The following is a 17,979-nucleotide window of genomic DNA, read 5'->3' as shown; positions in this document are numbered from 1 at the left end:
TTTTCTGAGTGGCTGCACCAGTTTGCATTCTAACCAACAGTGCAAGAGTTCCTCTTTCTTACATCCTTGCCAACATTTGTTGTTTCTTATGTTGTTGATTTTAGTCATTGTGAAAGTGTGAGGTGATAGCTCATCATAGTTTTGATTTACATTTCCCTCATGATCAGTGATATTGAGCAAAAATATCATTCTTTTAGAAACTATCTCACCATAAGCTTTTATAAGACAAATGTTCAAAATGAAAATAAGATTTACATCATCAAGACAATTTCTTCTGTTGGACTAGTGAGAAATGCATTTCTGTGTAAGTAGTAATGAGGACGGAGCCATTTTCTCATCACAGGGAGCCAAAACAGCATTGCAACATAGGACACACTTTGCCTTCTCCCTCTTCCAAAATGATGGCAAACCCACCTTCTCTGTGGTTCTAGTGTGACCAGTCTTTTACACGATAGCTAATCCATACAAAATTCATGCCCAGATTTCTAAATTTTTTTCATTAAGTTTCAAATAGAGATTTTTGAGGAAATAAAAGGAAACTGCAGGGGCTCCTGGGTATCTCAGTCAGTTAAGCATCTGACTCTTGACTTCATCTCAGGTCATGATCTCGTGGCTCGTGAGTTGGAGCCCCAGGTTGGGCTCCACGCTAGCAGTGCAGAGCCAGCTTGGGGTTCTCTTTCTTCTCTCTCTCTGGCCCTCCCCTGCTCTCTCTCTCAAACAAATAAACTTAAAAAAAGGAAACTGTATACTTATCTTTGCACTAATATTAGGCAAGGCTACAAAATCCAAGCTTCTCTGAATGTTCTGGAAGTACCTGTCTGCTTACACTTCCTCTGTTTGCACACTCTCCATTAACTGCTGGCCTCCAGCCACACTAGCCTTCCTTAAGTTCACGACAACAGTCAGGTTTCCACCTTCCTCACCAACACACAGCTCACAACACAATGCACCCCACACACTACAAGGCTCATGTCTTGAGTCCCTATTTTGATTTTCACTTCTTCAAAGCTGTCTTACATGATCAGTCAATACAAAATAGTTCCTTCTTAAAGTTCCTTATAGTACCTCATCATTTCCTTTCACTTATATTTTGATATTTGTTTGTTAACTTGTCTATTGTCTCTCTCCTGCAACAGACATCACATTTGGTGAATGCCAGGGCCCTGATGTTTCATTTCCTACTATCTATCCAGCATCTTATGATGTGGTAGCTACATAGTTAAGAAATACGTATTAAATGAGGAAACAGAATTTCATATGCCTGCATAATAATTTTCATTTCAAAGAAAAGAGTTTGTGATGCCTCTGTGTGAGATGTCTGTGTGTGAGAGAGACAGACAGGAAGACAGACAGACACTTGGAGAGGAAAGCAGAGAGATATTTTGAATTTTCAAAATATCACATAAAATTATAAAAACTATCCTTTATTCAAACCTCTAAGGTCTGAGAGATGTCAATGTATTATTAGAGAGAAAATTATGAGGTAGTCATTTTTGATATGCAATATGATATTTGGTCACTTTTAGGGACACTGTGAACTAGGACTTAATCCTCAATGCTCATTATATTTGGTGGCTTAAAATACTGGAGTGATGCCCAGATAAAAAGTGGCAAGATATTTAACACTGATATTGCTTACTAAATTCCCTCTGAATAATAATAATAATAATAATAATAATAAATATTTCCATTAAAAGCAATGAACTGTTTCACTCTATTAGTTTGGATGGATTTGAAAGTTAAAAGATTAAAGTAAAATAGATAATGCTAAAAATAATACCAGATGATCAAAAAAAATTACATATCACTTTGGACTTCATTTTTCTCTTGTTCAGCTCACATCAAATGTCTATAAAATACACAATATGCTGTACAAGAAAGCATTTTATTTATTTATTTATTTACTTTTTTTTCAATATATGAAATTTATTGTCAAATTGGTTTCCATACAACACCCAGTGCTCATCCCAAAAGGTGCCCTCCTCAATACCCATCACTCACTCTCCCCTCCCTCCCACCCCCCCATCAACCCTCAGTTTGTTCTCAGTTTTTAACAGTCTCTAATGCTTTGGCTCTCTCCCACTCTAACCTCTTTTTTTTTTTCCTTCCCCTCCCCCATGGGTTTCTGTTAAGTTTCTCAGGATCCACCTAAGAGTGAAAACATATGGTATCTGTCTTTCTCTGTATGGCTTATTTCACTTAGCATCACACTCTCCAGTTCCATCCACGTTGCTACAAAGGGCCATATTTCGTTCTTTCTCATTGCCACGTAGTACTCCATTGTGTATATAAACCACAATTTCTTTATCCATTCATCAGTTGATGGACACTTAGGCTCTTTCCATAATTTGGCTATTGTTGAGAGTGCTGCTATAAACATTGGGGTACAAGTGCCCCTATGCATCAGTACTCCTGTATCCCTTGGGTAAATTCCTAGCAGTGCTATTGCTGGGTCATAGGGTAGGTCTATTTTTCATTTTCTGAGGAACCTCCACACTGTTTTCCAGAGTGGCTGCACCAATTTGCATTCCCACCAACGGTGCAAGAGGGTTCCTGTTTCTCCACATCCTCTCCAGCATCTATGGTCTCCTGATTTGTTCATTTTGGCCACTCTGACTGGTGTGAGGTGATATCTGAGTGTGGTTTTGATTTGTATTTCCCTGATGAGGAGCGACGTTGAGCATCTTTTCATGTGCCTGTTGGCCATCTGGATGTCTTCTTTAGAGAAGTGTCTATTCATGTTTTCTGCCCATTTCTTCACTGGGTTATTTGTTTTTCGGGTGTGGAGTTTGGTGAGCTCTTTATACATTTCGGATACTAGCCCTTTGTCCGATATGTCATTTGCAAATATCTTTTCCCATTCCATTGGTTGCCTTTTAGTTTTGTTGGTTGTTTCCTTTGCTCTGCAGAAGCTTTTTATCTTCACGAGGTCCCAGTAATTCATTTTTGCTTTTAATTCCCTTGCCTTTGGGGATGTGTCAAGTAAGAGATTGCTACAGCTGAGGTCAGAGAGGTCTTTTCCTGCTTTCTCCTCTAGGGTTTTGATGGTTTCCTGTCTCACATTCAGGTCCTTTATCCATTTTGAGTTTATTTTTGCGAATGGTGTGAGAAAGTGGTCTAGTTTCAACCTTCTCCATGTTGCTGTCCAGTTCTCCCAGCACCATTTGTTAAAGAGACTGTCTTTTTTCCATTGGATGTTCTTTCCTGCTTTGTCAAAGATGAGTTGGCCATACGTTTGTGGGTCTAGTTCTGGGGTTTGTATTCTATTCCACTGGTCTGTGTGTCTGTTTTTGTGCCAATACCATGCTGTCTTGATGATGACAGCTTTGTAGTAGAGGCTAAAGTCTGGGATGGTGATGCCTCCTGCTTTGGTCTTCTTCTTCAAAATTACTTTGGCTATTCGGGGCCTTTTGTGGTTCCATATGAATTTTAGGATTGCTTGTTCTAGTTTCGAGAAGAATGCTGGTGCAATTTTGATTGGGATTGCATTGAATGTGTAGATAGCTTTGGGTAGTATTGACATTTTGACAATATTTATTCTTCCAATCCATGAGCAGGGAATGTCTTTCCATTTTTTTATATCTTCTTCAATTACCTTCATAAGCTTTCTATAGTTTTCAGCATACAGATCTTTTACATCTTTGCTTAGATTTATTCCTAGGTATTTTATGCTTCTTGTGAATGGGATCAGTTTCTTTATTGTCTTTCTGTTGCTTCATTGTTAGTGTATCAGAATCCAACTGATTTCTGTACATTGATTTTGTATCCTGCAACTTTGCTGAATTCATGTATCTGTTCTAGCAGACTTTTGGTGGAGTCTATCGGATTTTCCATGTATAGTATCATGTCATCCTCTTCCGTGGGCCTCTCGTCTGCGCTTGGCTCCGGAGACTCTGTTCTGCTAGTCTTCTGATGGTTTTCTGGGTTATTTAGGCAGGTGTAGGTGGAATCTAAGTGATCATCAGGACGCGCGGTGAGCCCAGCGTCCTCCTATGCCGCCATCTTCTGCCGGTCCCCAAGAAAGCATTTTAAATGACTTTAAATTGTATACATACACACACACACACAGAGGAAACCTTGATTTCTTATATTTGTTGATCACACACAGAACTACTTTATCTACAGCCAGAGAACACTTTTTGGAAAGGAGCCAAATGGATCGACACACATTCGGGGAAGCATTTAGGGCCATATAAAACCATCCGAGTCCTCGGCACGGACTTCAGCTGATCAAGAGAAACAAATTACCACCAGAGTAGCACCTAATTCTATATTCCTCTTTCATTTTAATTCATAAAGTCAAGTTATTATCTTAATCTAATGCAACTTTAGAAATGGAATGGGCTTTGGAAAGGTTCAGATGCTTTATTTTGTTGTGCCGATAATTTCACATTTGCGTCATAATTGGATTTCTCTAAGTTCACTGACATTTCAGTGGGTTTCAGTGATCATGAAAGGTTTTTCTGCTTTAATCTAAATTTGGGTCAGGCTCATAGAGCTTCTCTAATGCAAACAAGCCCATAAGAAAACAGCTGATCTCCACATTATGGTGCCATTCTACTCTGAGACCCTCAGGTTGCAAAACCATTGTCAATGTTAACTGAATGGCATACAACTGATAACTGACCATCAGGCATATTCATTTTAACCAAAGACACTGAAATAGATTTTCAGCTGTGATATGTAATTCATGTTGCTACTTGAGAAATCGACTGCCTTAATTTGCAACGCCTAATCATAAACCGTTGGTGTCAACATTAGCCATCGTTAGTTTGGGCAATCTTGCCATTGTTTAACTTCTACATAGCATGATTAGAAGCCACTGTTATTCCGGTGCTCAGACACCCAGGTGGATAACCTGACCTTCTCACAGTTGTATGTCTTGACCCACCTGTGAAGCACGAGTTTCAAGTCAATTTTGTTGAAGACCCCTATGCGTTCTAATCTCTGACTCTAAGTAGGACATAAACATCATGCTGAAGGTGTCACTGAGGCCTGAATAATCCCCAAGAACTATACTTTTAAGGTTACTGAATTTCCCACCAGGTAATAATAAAAAGTATACATTTTCTTGGGGAAAAAATAAATCAGAGACACTCTGCTTCAAAAGAAAACATTTTAAAATTGTACCTACAGTTGAAATTGCACGGCAAAAGTTTTCAACAGTGGATGGAACTTAATGTTGGGCTTTGAAATTTTTCAGAAAAATTAAAAAACATGAGAATGTGCAAAAGCAAATATTTTAACTTCCTGAATAAACCCTTGAATGCAGGGTGGAATACGTGGTTATGTAAATTGAAATGTTTTTGTTTCAGAATTCCTTGTGAATAATCATAGCCTATTACCTAGGACATTGCAGGTTTTCAGTAACGATGAGATGGTTGAATGAATGAGTGAAAAGGTCTTTGAAGAGTCAGCAGTTGCTCTCAGAGCTGTTATATATAAGTAAACTTCTTATTTAAAATATTTAAATTAAAAGTTTTAAACCTTATTTATTAAACCTCTTGTTTTCAAGTATCACAATGGGAGAATTTTACTTAAACAAGGAAGCCGCTATTTCTCACATGGACTCTGAATTTCTTCTGTACTAACAAATAAGCAAAGCACCCAATAGCATCTTTCTTAATCCACATCTTTACAGTGACTTCCCTGAAAGGAAGCACATTTAACCCACGCATCTGGAAATAAAAAGTAGCTCAAGATATAACTCCGAAGGTAATGATTACCGAATGAAACACAGGGGGAAAGAAGTGGTCCCATCTTATTCTGGAAGCAAAATCTACAATCAGTGAGATAAAGCAGGCATTGACTTTGCACCAGGATTATAAATGAATTCTTCAGAATTTCTACCTAGCATCTGAGCAGATGATTTACCAAGAGACCTAGGAAACACTGATACTATCTTCACAGGACATAAGACCGAATATTTTCAATTTTCATCATGCTTTCAGAAAATGAAATGGCAAATAGCATAGGGAGACTCTTTCACAAGATGATAATAAAACTGTTTAATTAAGTCAGTCTCCACAGGCAGAACCCTTCTCCAGAAGTCTTACGATTTCCTTCAACTGGTTGCAAGGAAGAGAGATTCTTTCCTCTGGGATTTTATTAAAGACAAATTCAGAGTCCCAGCCCAATAATCAAACAAGCAGAGACAGCTACAGGGTACTCAACTCAATGTGTCACCCAAGCCTCTTTGATAATATTATTCAAAAACAAATGTTTTTACACATAAATTTGTGTCTTGCTATTTGCGAACTGTGCACACATCTTATGTTTTGCACCTCGGTAAACTGTTTTTGTAGTGTTCCAATGAGTGGATTACATAATGAGAGCGATTATTTTCTATAAGATGGCTTATCTTTTCTTTTTTCTTTGGTTTATCTATATTTGACTGACATAAATCAAATGTGCAAGGTAAAATACAAGGTTATTACTAGCATGAAATACTTTATTATTTTCCAATTGTTTTCACATAAATAAGATATTTAGCCAAAGTTAGAGCTTAAATATAACTTTCCTGATTTATTATTTAGAAATAGCAAAAATAGGCCTTGGAAAAAATCTGCAATTTGCTTTCCCCTTTGCAGCTGCTCCATTTTTTTTAAATCCACAAAATCCAAAATCAGGGAGAAAGATCTTTTTAGACAAGTATTTCATACAAAAGCTGACTTTGCATAACATGCATTATCAATTATAATAACATTTTATATTTCTTTATATCTACTTTCTTTCACATTAGTTAGGTCTATTTACATGAAACAAAATTCATCACATGAATAAACAGGAATTTAACTAGCAGAGTTTACCTTGAGTTTTGCTACGTGTTAAAGAAAACTATTATAGGATTTAATTCTTTCAGATAAAACATGTATTTCAAAGAAATGACAGCTTTTAACAGATTGCCTCATACTTCTCATCCAGACATAAGAATAAACATCATTTCTATTCTGTCCTGGGAAGATAGGGTCCTTCTAGATCTCCTACACCACAATAGATTGGTAAGCTTAAAGAAAGATTCTTGGACCTCACCCCCAAATATACTGGATCAGAATGGTGTAAGGGAAGGATGCTAGAATCTGAACATCAGTGGGCATATAAGATATTCCCTACACAGATCAAATGTGAGAACTACTACTTAGTTGGTAATTAAGACTAAGAAATTAGAAAAGGGGCACCTGGGTGGCTCAGTCAGTTGAACGTCCGACTTCTGCTCAGGTCATGATCTCCCAGTTTGTGAGTTTGAGTCCTGCATCAGGCTCTGAGCTGACAGCTCAGAGCCTGGAGCCTGCTTCGGATTCTGTGTCTCATTATCTCTCTGCCCCTCCCCCACTTGTGCTCTGTCTCTCAAAAATACATAAAAATGTAAAAAAAAAAAAAAAGAAAGAAACTAGAAAAGCATTCAGCAACTCAACTTTAAACTTTCTTATCTAGGACGCTTGGATGGCTCAGTTGGTTAAGCATCCAACCTGATTTCAGCTCAGGTCATGATCTCAAGGTTCGTGAGTTTAAGCCCCATGTGGGGCTCTGCACTGACAGCAGAGAGCCTGCTTGGGATTCTTTCTCTCCCTCCCTCTCTCTTTCTGCCCCTCCCCTGCTCAAATGTTCTTTCGTTTTCTCTCTCTCTCTCTCTCTCTCTCTCTCTCTCTCACACACACACACACACACAAAATAAAATAAACATTAAAAAAGATAAAATTTCTTTTATGAGATTTTGATTTCAAAAGATGACTTTTAGGAACTCCATCTAGTAAATCACAAAAAACCCACCAAGGATTCCTCCCATCGCAACACATATAGCTCTCTACAATGTGACCTTGAAGCTCCTTCCATTAAGAGGTGGACATACAACTCTACCACTTGGTATCTGGTCTTGGCCACGTGACAGACTTCAGCCAATAGGACATTAGCCAATGTGACAGAAGAAAAGACTTAGTAATTAGTATTTGTGCAATGGTGCTTGCTACCATGTGAAGAAATGTGGGCAGCCTGCTAGAAGCCAGAGACATACGGCACAGCTGCCTCTATCACTGCAGCCAACAGCCAGACGTGGGAGGCAGGCCACCCAGTACCAACGCATCCCTAACCATCTGCCAGTGGATGGCAGTTGTGAACGTGAGCCCAGGAGCCACCTGGAGAAGACCTACCCAGCTGCACTCCGCCTGCATTGCCAACCCACGGTCTTTCAAGCTCATAAATGATTGTTGTTTTAAGCCACAAACATTGTGGGTGGTTTACTCTGCAGCAAAAGCTAACTGAAACACCCCTCCTCACAAAAAGGAAAATGAATGGAAGATGAAGTTTTTGGAGTCAATTTTGGTCATGGTCACACTTTATCATACTCTTACATTATTTCACATTTTTCATTTCAGGACTTGACACAAACGGCAAACATATTTGTAAACCGTTAATGGGATTCCAGAAGCTTCATCCTACCTAATCAAGTGTCACCAAGAGATGTAACCCATTCAGGAGAAGAAGAATCAAGCAAACAAAATATTTTCTAGAAATAAACATTAAACCCACGCAACTGAAAAAAACTAGCCATAACATTTAGTTTTGGCTTTTACAAAGTTTTTATTGAAAAGTCTAAGTTTATTATGGTAACTGCTCCCTTCATCACATATCACTTTTATTCCCAACAAAAGTATTTGCAGAGGATGAAGTGCTATAATGAACATGGTATTTTTCATCATAATGTTGATGGTGTCTTGAAAATCCTATCAGGCTGTTTTCACACACAACTTTCATTATTACACATGATGATTAGTATGGTTCTCATGAGATTGAAGATCATGATGAAAAGGTGTGAATATGCTTCCAGAACTATCAGGAACCATAGAATACCAGCTGTTATCATAACAACTATATTATATTGAGGAGTACCTACTCTGTGCTAGACACATGGTTAAGTATCAGGGATACAACACTTTAGCAGGGAGAACAAGACAATTCCTAGTATTAATAAGTTCTGTGAAGAAAACAAAAGGGGAAAATGTGAAAGATCATGGCAGATAATTCAGAATGAGGTATCAGGGTCCTCTTGGGAAAGTGACATTTAAGATGAGACCTGAATGGGCAGGAGGAGCCAGTCAAGCAAATTTTAAAGAGAGAAGAGTGCAAGTTCAAAGAACCTAAAGGGGGAATGAATTTGGCCTTTTTGGATTCAAAAAGACTGCTAGCGTGGCTGAAGCCGGGTGAGCCAGAAAGAAAGTGCCACGGAATAAGATTAAAAAGATGCACAGTGGTTGGGCATGCAGTCTTATTACCCATCAGAAGCCATCCCAATCTTTTTTTTCTTTTAGATTTTATTTAAATTCCAGTTAATTAACATACAGTGTAATATTAATTTCAGGGGTAGAATTCAGTGATTCAAAAAAACTGTTGGTTACCAGAGCTAAGGTGGGTGAAAGGATGGGTTAAATAGGTGAAGACGTCATTGAGATCTTATCCTTAATGTCTATGTATAGCTGAAATGTAAATAGACATTTTTGATAGAGGCCTATGGGCATTTTTTTTTAGCCAATAGGACTATTTGAATTTCAAAATCCACCATAAGTATACAAGAAGCATGGGTGGTTAATTGAAGTAACACAGCAAATTCATAACAGACTACTATATGAGTAAGAATCCAAAAATATTTGGAAAAGCAGAATATTTCATAAAAGACTTACCATCCTGGTTAAAATATCCTTTAAGTATTTCCGAGACTCTTCCAGGTGGGTATCTTGGTCTTAGCATATCAGTGTATGAATAGAACAACAACAATAACAAAGAATACAGAACTAGTCACTCGAGTGTTTTGTTTGCTGTGTTTTTTTATTAAAGAGCTTAGTCAAACTAGTCTAGGAGAAAAGCTATAGGATTTAATTAAAATGAAAAGAAATGGTCACTGAAACAGGACTTTTCTAGTAAATTAGTGTTCAAGCATATTAAAGATAGCATCATATTTGGAAAAAAATAAGGATAAATAAAAACTAGCAAGTCATCTGAAATCCAATGACTCTACTACAAAACAAGGAATTATAAATCAGAGAAAGCGTTTTGCCATAAATATAATTTTTCCCCTAAGTTAACTGTACCAATTATATCATTTACATATGAGAACTGAGTGAACGAGTAGAAATGGCTATGTTCTATTTGAAAAGAGTTTGAGATTTAAAGTAAATACTAAAAGCCTAGAAATGATGGCTGAAAGAGACTTAAAATAATTTTTCAAGTCTGAATAATAGAAATGTTTAAAATATACAGAACCAGGGGTGTGTGGGTGGCTCAGTCAGTTAAACATCGGACTTCGGCTCAGGTCAGGATCTCATGGCTTGTGAGCCCCTCATGGGGCTCTCTGCTGTTAGTACAGAGCCTGCTTCCAATCCTCTGTCTCCCTTTCTCTCTCCTCCTCATGCATGCTTTCTCTCTCTCTCTCTCTCAAAAATAAATAAACAGTAAAAAATATATATACAGAACTGAATATAGGAAATAAGTTATAATGGAAATGAACTTGAATAAACTGATTTATAGTGTTATTGCTTCTTTACATGCAATATTTTGGTAGTGTAATGGATTCTCTCACAAAGTAAACTTAAGACTATATCATAAAATAATAACCCAACTGGTCAATAACATGAATGTATATAAGCAATGAATGTGTCTTTAAAATTTAAAGACGCAAAATAAGTTCCATTTGTTTTAAATATTTTACACTAAATAGGTGCTCAATAAAATCTACATTACACTGTAAAGAAAAATGGCTCACTTTATTCATCTCAAATTCCTTCTTAGTAAAAATTCATAAAACTGAATTTAACTCCTATTACCAACTAGTAAAAAAACAATAATAATAAGGAAGCAACAGGGGAGACTTAGAAACAAAGGAAAGGAAATGGAATTGAAAACACACGTCTTGTGGAACTTAAATGTCCAACAGTGGAGACGACACAATGATAATGCTTAATAAGGTATTTAAAAAATTTTCTAATGAACTAATGAGTTGAATCAAAGAAAAGAATTTTGGAGAGGCCAAAAAAAAAAGTTCAGCAGAAATTAATAGATAATCAAGCACCAAAGTTTGCTTTTATCCTGAAGGTTTAGAACAAGTTCCAGAAAATGCTTTTCAATTCTTCTTTGAAAGATGTTCAAAGCATAGAGGACAGGAAATCTCCACATAAATACAGAACCACATAGTTGGAGAAAAAAAATAATCTTGTCACACAAAAAAAGGATAACGAGGAAACATGCCTGTTTTGAATTTGTCACTGGGTCGAGGGAAAAATAAATAAATAAACTCTCTTGAGAATTCATAACCACAAGCTGGACCTCATATGGACTCACAGTCTAAATTTATTCTACTGTGCCATAAAAACAAAGCAGCAAGCCAAGGATTTAACGTAAAGTATTCCTGGTGTGGTGATGCTGATGTCTGAAATAACAAATGAAAGCTTTCTCTAGAAGAAAACTCCTTCGACTGAGGGCTCAAAGAATTCCCATACATGAAGTTTTAAGTCAAATGGGCAGCTCTAAATCAAAAACAAGGAAAAAGTCACCACTAATGAGAGTCAGGGGGGTGGGGAGAGAAAAGGCAGTAGAAGCAGATCCACAAGTAATTCGCTTATTGGAACTATCTCCACAGGCTGTTAAAGGTATATACTGTCAAAAAGGAAAATATAATTATGAAATACGGCTCAGGAGAAAGAGGCTCATTTTTACAAATAACTAAGTATGTTTAAAAATCTAATACACTTTATATAAATAATACATAATAAGCGAAATTAATACTCAAAGAAATGACTAAATAGAATAGAATATTATAATTGGTAAACTTTCAAAGAATTCAGCCTAAATAAAGCAAAAGGGAAAAAAAAGATATGAGAAATGAGAAAAACACCTAAGACACACCAAGGCAGCATAAGAAGATCAAACACATATAAATAAATTCCCAGAAGATAATAAAGAGAATGGAGAAGAAACAATATTCAAAGAGATAACAGAAAATTCTAAAACTGTTGAATGACATGAATCCTAAACTCTAGGAAAAAATGGAAACTGAAAAAAATATGAATAAAAAGAAACTCATTCTCAGATACATATGATGAACCTATGTAACACCAAAGACAATAACAAGATCTTAAAGCAAACAAAAGAAAGAAAAGTCAGATCACTTAGGGTTGGGTAACAATTAGAATCAAGACTGACTTCCTAATAATAATAATAATAAAAGCAGCATGAAAAAAATATTTTCGAAATGATGAGAAAAAATAAAATTATATACTCAACCACTGTCCAAAACTAAAACTGAATCAATGAAATTTCAGACAAAAGCCAAAATAGAGAGTTTACTAGAAATGTACACTAAAATAATTACAGATATACTTAAGACTGAAGGAAAATGATACCAGATGGGAGCTTTGAAAAGCAATAAGAAATGATGAGAAATGTGTTGGTTAATATTTTGGTAACTCTGCAAAAATACATATGGGAGAAAAGCAAGATGAAATGAAAATAGAGGAAAAAATAGCACTGAGATTGCAAGACAGTGGTGGCCATTAAAGTGTCCGTAGATCCTTGTGTAGCTCTAAAGGATGGGTACACGTATTTAATAATCTTAGATTTTATTAATTAGGAATGATAAAGTTTAAAAGTAACTACTAGGAAAATGAAAATTTCCAAACAGAGGAAAGAAATTTAAATGAAAAAAAAGAAGAAAAATCTAAAAGAAAGCAATGAAGAGGGAAAAAAAAGAAAAGGAATAGGAAAATAGGACCAAGAGAAATCATAAAAAAATATAGAAACAAATCCAAATGTTTCAGCAATCAAAATGAATGGAAATGGCAAAAAGAACCCCAGCTATATATAGCTTACTATATAAGACACAACTGAAACATAACATCAAATGACTGAAAGTAAATATTTGGAAAAGAAATACGTCAAGCAAAACAAAAACCACAAGAAAACTGGCATAGTGATATTATTAGGAAACAAAATAGACTTTAAGGAATGGAAAAACTACTAGAGATAAAGTGAAAGACAATGTAATAATAAAATGTTTCATTTACCAGGAAAACATAACAATTCTGAACACGTATCATGCTAATAATACAACCCCATAACGTATAAAGCAAAAATTAATGGAATTACATGGTAACACTGAAAGCATCAACAGAGCCTTAGAAATTTAAAGATCAGAGAGAAATTGCTAAAGCTACAGAAAATATACACAACACAACAAACAAGCTTGCTGAAAGGAACCAACTTTAAATTTCTAAGGCGCTGTTAATTTTTTCACTGTTACCAAGTAAATCTAACAAAAGATGTTTAAGTCTTAATGGGGAAATTACAACTTTGTTGAAAGATAACGAAGACCAAAAACCGGGACTGAAGACTCCATGACCATGTATAAGGAGATTTGACAAATCTCAATACTGTTTTCCAAGGAACTTAACAAACCTCTTCTAAAACTTATCCAGAAAAGAAACAAGACAAGACTAGTCAAGACATACTTGGGAGAAAGAACAAAGTAGAAAACTTGTATGGCCATAAAGATTTTTTTATAAAGGTATGTCTATTGGTGCATTGTGGCACTGACTAAAGATGGACAGAATGGCCTGGGAGCCCAGAGACAGAGTCAGCACTATGTAGAGACAAGGTGGGATTTGTGGATTGGAGAACAACTAATTAATTGTAACAACTAATTATCTATATAGGGAAAACATAAATTTGATAGACCCTCTCAGTTCAAAACAATTTCTAGATTAATCAAATTTATAAATATGAAAGGGAAATTTCTAAACTTTTAGAGAAAACACAGAAAAATATTACCTTGGCCTTAAAATTTTTTTTAATACAAAAGTTTAAGCCATAAAAGTCAATGGCAAATTTTACTATATAACAGTTTAAAAAGAATGAAAAGAGGGGTGCCTGGGGGGCTCAGTCAGTTGACCATCCAACATCAGCTTAGGTGAGTTCCAGTCCAGCGTCAGGTTCTATGCTGACAGCTTAGAGCCTGGAGCCTGCTTTAGATTCTGTCTCCCTTTCTCCCTGCCCCTTCCCTGCTCACGCTCTGTTTTCTCTCTCAGAAATGAATAAACATTAAAAAAAAAAAACTGCGGTGCCTGGGTGGCTCAGTCAGTTGGGCGTCCAACTTCAGCTCAAGTCACCATCTCGCACTTCATGAGTTTGAGCCCTGCGTCAGACTCTGTGCTGACAGCTCAGAGCCTGGAGCCTGCTTCAGATTCTGTGTCTCCCTCTCTCTCTGTCCCTCCCCCACTCACACTCTGTTTTCTCTGTCTCTCAGACATAAACATTAAAAAAAAATTTTTAAGAATGAAAAGACAAATCAGAGACTACAAAAGTCTCCTTATGCCAATATTTGACTAATGTGACAAACTAAATAATAAGTGAAAAACAAACACACACAAAAATAGATTATCTCAATAGGCCTATATCTATTAGAGAAATTGAATCAATAATTAACAACATGTGAAAACAGAAAGCACCAGGCTCAGATGGATTCACTAGAATTTAAGGAAGAAATTATACCAATTCTCTCTAATGCTTTTAAGAGGTTAGAAGCATAGAGAATAGTTTCTAACTCATTCTATGAGGCCAGCATTACCCTAATAACCAGACAAAGACATTAAAGGAAACTACAGACCAATATCTCTCATGAACAGGATGCAAAACTCCTCAACAAAATATTAATATTTGCAAATTGAATCTTCAAGTATAAAGATTCTTAAATAACCTTAAATAATTATATACTTTATAAAGTATAAAGAATCTTAAAGTGTAAAGTACTTTACATAACAACCAAGTGGGATTTACCCCAGGTATGTAAGCCTTATTCAAAATGAGAAAATGAATTAATGTAATCCATCATATCAACCCACTAAAAAGAAAAAATCATATGATTGTATCAACAAATGCAAAAAAAAACCATTTGATGAAATCCAGCACTCATTCATGATAAAAACGCTTCAGCAAACTAGGAACGGGAAGAAACTTTCTCAGCTTGATAAAAACTATCTACAAAAAAACTATAGCTAACATCATACTTAATGATGAGAAACTTAAAACGTTCCCACTAAAATCAGGTACAAGGAAAGGATGCTCCCTCTCACCACTACTTTATAGTATCTTACTAGAAGTCTTTGCTAATGTACTAAGTCAAGAAAAGGAAATTAAAGGTATCCAAAATGGGAAAGAAGACATAAAACTGTTTGAAGATAACATGATCATTTATGTATAAAATCCTAAAGAATCCAAATAAACAAACATCTGGAACTCATAAGTGATAGTAGCAAGGTTGCAGGATACAAGACCAATATACACAAATCAATTGTTTTGCTACATACCAACAATGAACAAGTGGAATCTGAAATTAAAAACAATACCATTGACATTAGCACTCAAAAAAGTGAAACACTTCAATATAAATCTATAAAATATGCACAAGATCTATAAGAGGAAAACTACAAAAGTGTGATGAATGAAATCAAAGAAGAATCACATACATGAAGGGATATTCCATGCTCATGGACAGGAAGGCTCAATATACCCAAGATGTCAGTTCTTCCCAATCTGATCTATGGATTCAATGCAATTTCAATCAAAATCCCAGCAAGTTATTTTATAGATATTGACAAACTGATTCTAAAGTTTATGTGGAGAGGCAAAATAGTAGCTAACACAATATTGAAGGAAAAAAAAAGTTAATATACCAATGCTATCCACTTTAAGACTTCCTTATCACACTTGTATTGTAGACAGTGCGGTATTGGCAAAAGAACAGACAAATACGTCACTAGAACCCAATAGCAAGCCCAGAAATAGACCCTCATGATACAGTCAATTGATCTTTGACAAAGCAGCAAAGGCAATATAATGCAGCAAAGATAATCTCTTCAATTAAGCATGCTGAAACAAGCAGACATCTACATACCGGAAAAAAAAAAAAAACAAAAAGCAAATCCAGGTGCAGACCTTATATGTTTCATAAAATCAAAATGGATCACTGAACTCAAAACAGAGTTCACAGACCTACATGTAATAAACAATGCTACAGAAGTCCAGACCGGTCACGTCAGAGAAAACATAGAGGACTTTGGAGCACCTGTGTGACTTAGTTAAGCAACCGACTCTTGGTTTTGGCTCAGGTGATGATCTCACAGTTTGTGAGTTCAAGCCCATACCAGGCTTTCCAGCTGGCAGTGTGGCACCTGCTTGGGATTCTGTCTCTCCCTCTCTCTGCCCTCCCTGTTCACACTGTCTCTGTCTCTATCAAAAATAAATAAATAAACCTAAAAAAAAAAGGAAACCTAGATGATTCTGGGTGTGTGTATATGTATGTATGTATACATGACATGTGTGTGTGTGTATGTGTGCGTGTCTCTCTCTCTCTCTCTCTCTCTCTATATATATATATACATGTATATATATGTATACATTGACATACACACACACACACACACACACATACATGATGGACATGGACATGATCCATGAAAGAAATACTTGATAAGCTGGACTTCTTTAAAATTAAAAACTCCTGTCTCATAAGAGACAATGTCAAGAGATTGACAGGCAAGTCACAGACTGGTAGAAAAATGTTTGCAGAGACACATTTGAAAAAGGACTGTTATCAAAAATATATAAACACTTTAAACTTCAAAAAGAAAACAACCTGACTAAAAAATGGGCCAAAGATCTCAATAGACATTTCACCAGAAAAAAAAGACAGAGGGTAAATAAGGATATGAAACATGCTCCACATCACACATCATCAGGGAAATGCAACTTCAGATGAGATACCACCTCACACCTAACAGAATGGTCACAACCTGGAACACTGACAACACCAAATGCTGCCACAGATGGGGAGCAACAGGAACTCTCACACACTGCTGGTGGGAATGGAAAATGGCGGAACCACTTTGGAAGACATTTGGGCAGTTTCTTACGACATTGAACATACTCTTACCGAACTATTTAGAAGTCACACTCCTTTGTATTTATCCAAAAGAGCTGAAGACGTATCCACACAAAAACATACATAGGGAAATTTACAACAGCTTTATTCATAATTGTCAAAACTTAGACGCAACCAAGAGCCTTTCAGTAGGTGAACAGATAAATGAACTGTGGTAGATCCAGACATCAGAATATTATTCAGTGCTAAAAAGAAATGAGCTATTAAGCCATGAAAAGACATAGAGAAAACTTAAATACATACTACTAAGTGAAAGAAACCAATCTGAGAGGGCTACATATTGTATGATTCCAACTATATGACATTCTGGAAAAGGCCAAATCATGGAGTCAATAAAAAGGTCAGTGGTTACTGGAGGTAGGAGAGGTGAGAGACAAATAGGGAGACACAGAGGATTTTTAGGGCAGTGAAAATACTCTGTACGATACCTAATGAGGGATATACATCAGTATATATATTTGCCAAAACCCATAAAGTGTATAACACTAAGGGTGAACTTTAAGATAAACTATGGAATCTAGGTGATAATGTGTCAATGCAGATTCATCTTTAATCAGAAAAAAAAGCACCATTTTGTTGAGTGATGTTGATAATGGGGGAGGAGGCTAAGTATGTGCAGTCATACGAAGAATATGGGAAATCTCTGTCCCTCCTCCCCAATTCCGGGAAACCTAAAACTGCACTGAAAAAAAAAATAGAAAAAAATCAACAGAAGATTTTAAATGGCCTATCAAAACTTTAAAAAAAGATGGTCACTACCTCATCAGTGATTTGGTAAGTGCAATTTAACTATGAATTACCACTGTATAACTACTAACCACTTCAAAAGCTCTGAATTGTCCAGCAGTACACACAAATGACCATGTGAATCAATTCAAGTTTTCAACAATTATTGGGGGGGGGGAACAGTAAAATAATACAACAACTTTGGAAAACACTTCAGCATTGTAACACTTCTATAAAGAAACTCCTGCACACACGTGCATCAGAAAGCATGC

The sequence above is a fragment of the Panthera tigris genome, chromosome B1 (assembly GCF_018350195.1).
Source record: "Panthera tigris isolate Pti1 chromosome B1, P.tigris_Pti1_mat1.1, whole genome shotgun sequence".
Lineage (NCBI taxonomy): Eukaryota > Metazoa > Chordata > Mammalia > Carnivora > Felidae > Panthera > Panthera tigris.
Note: the sequence above shows the minus strand (reverse complement) of the source record.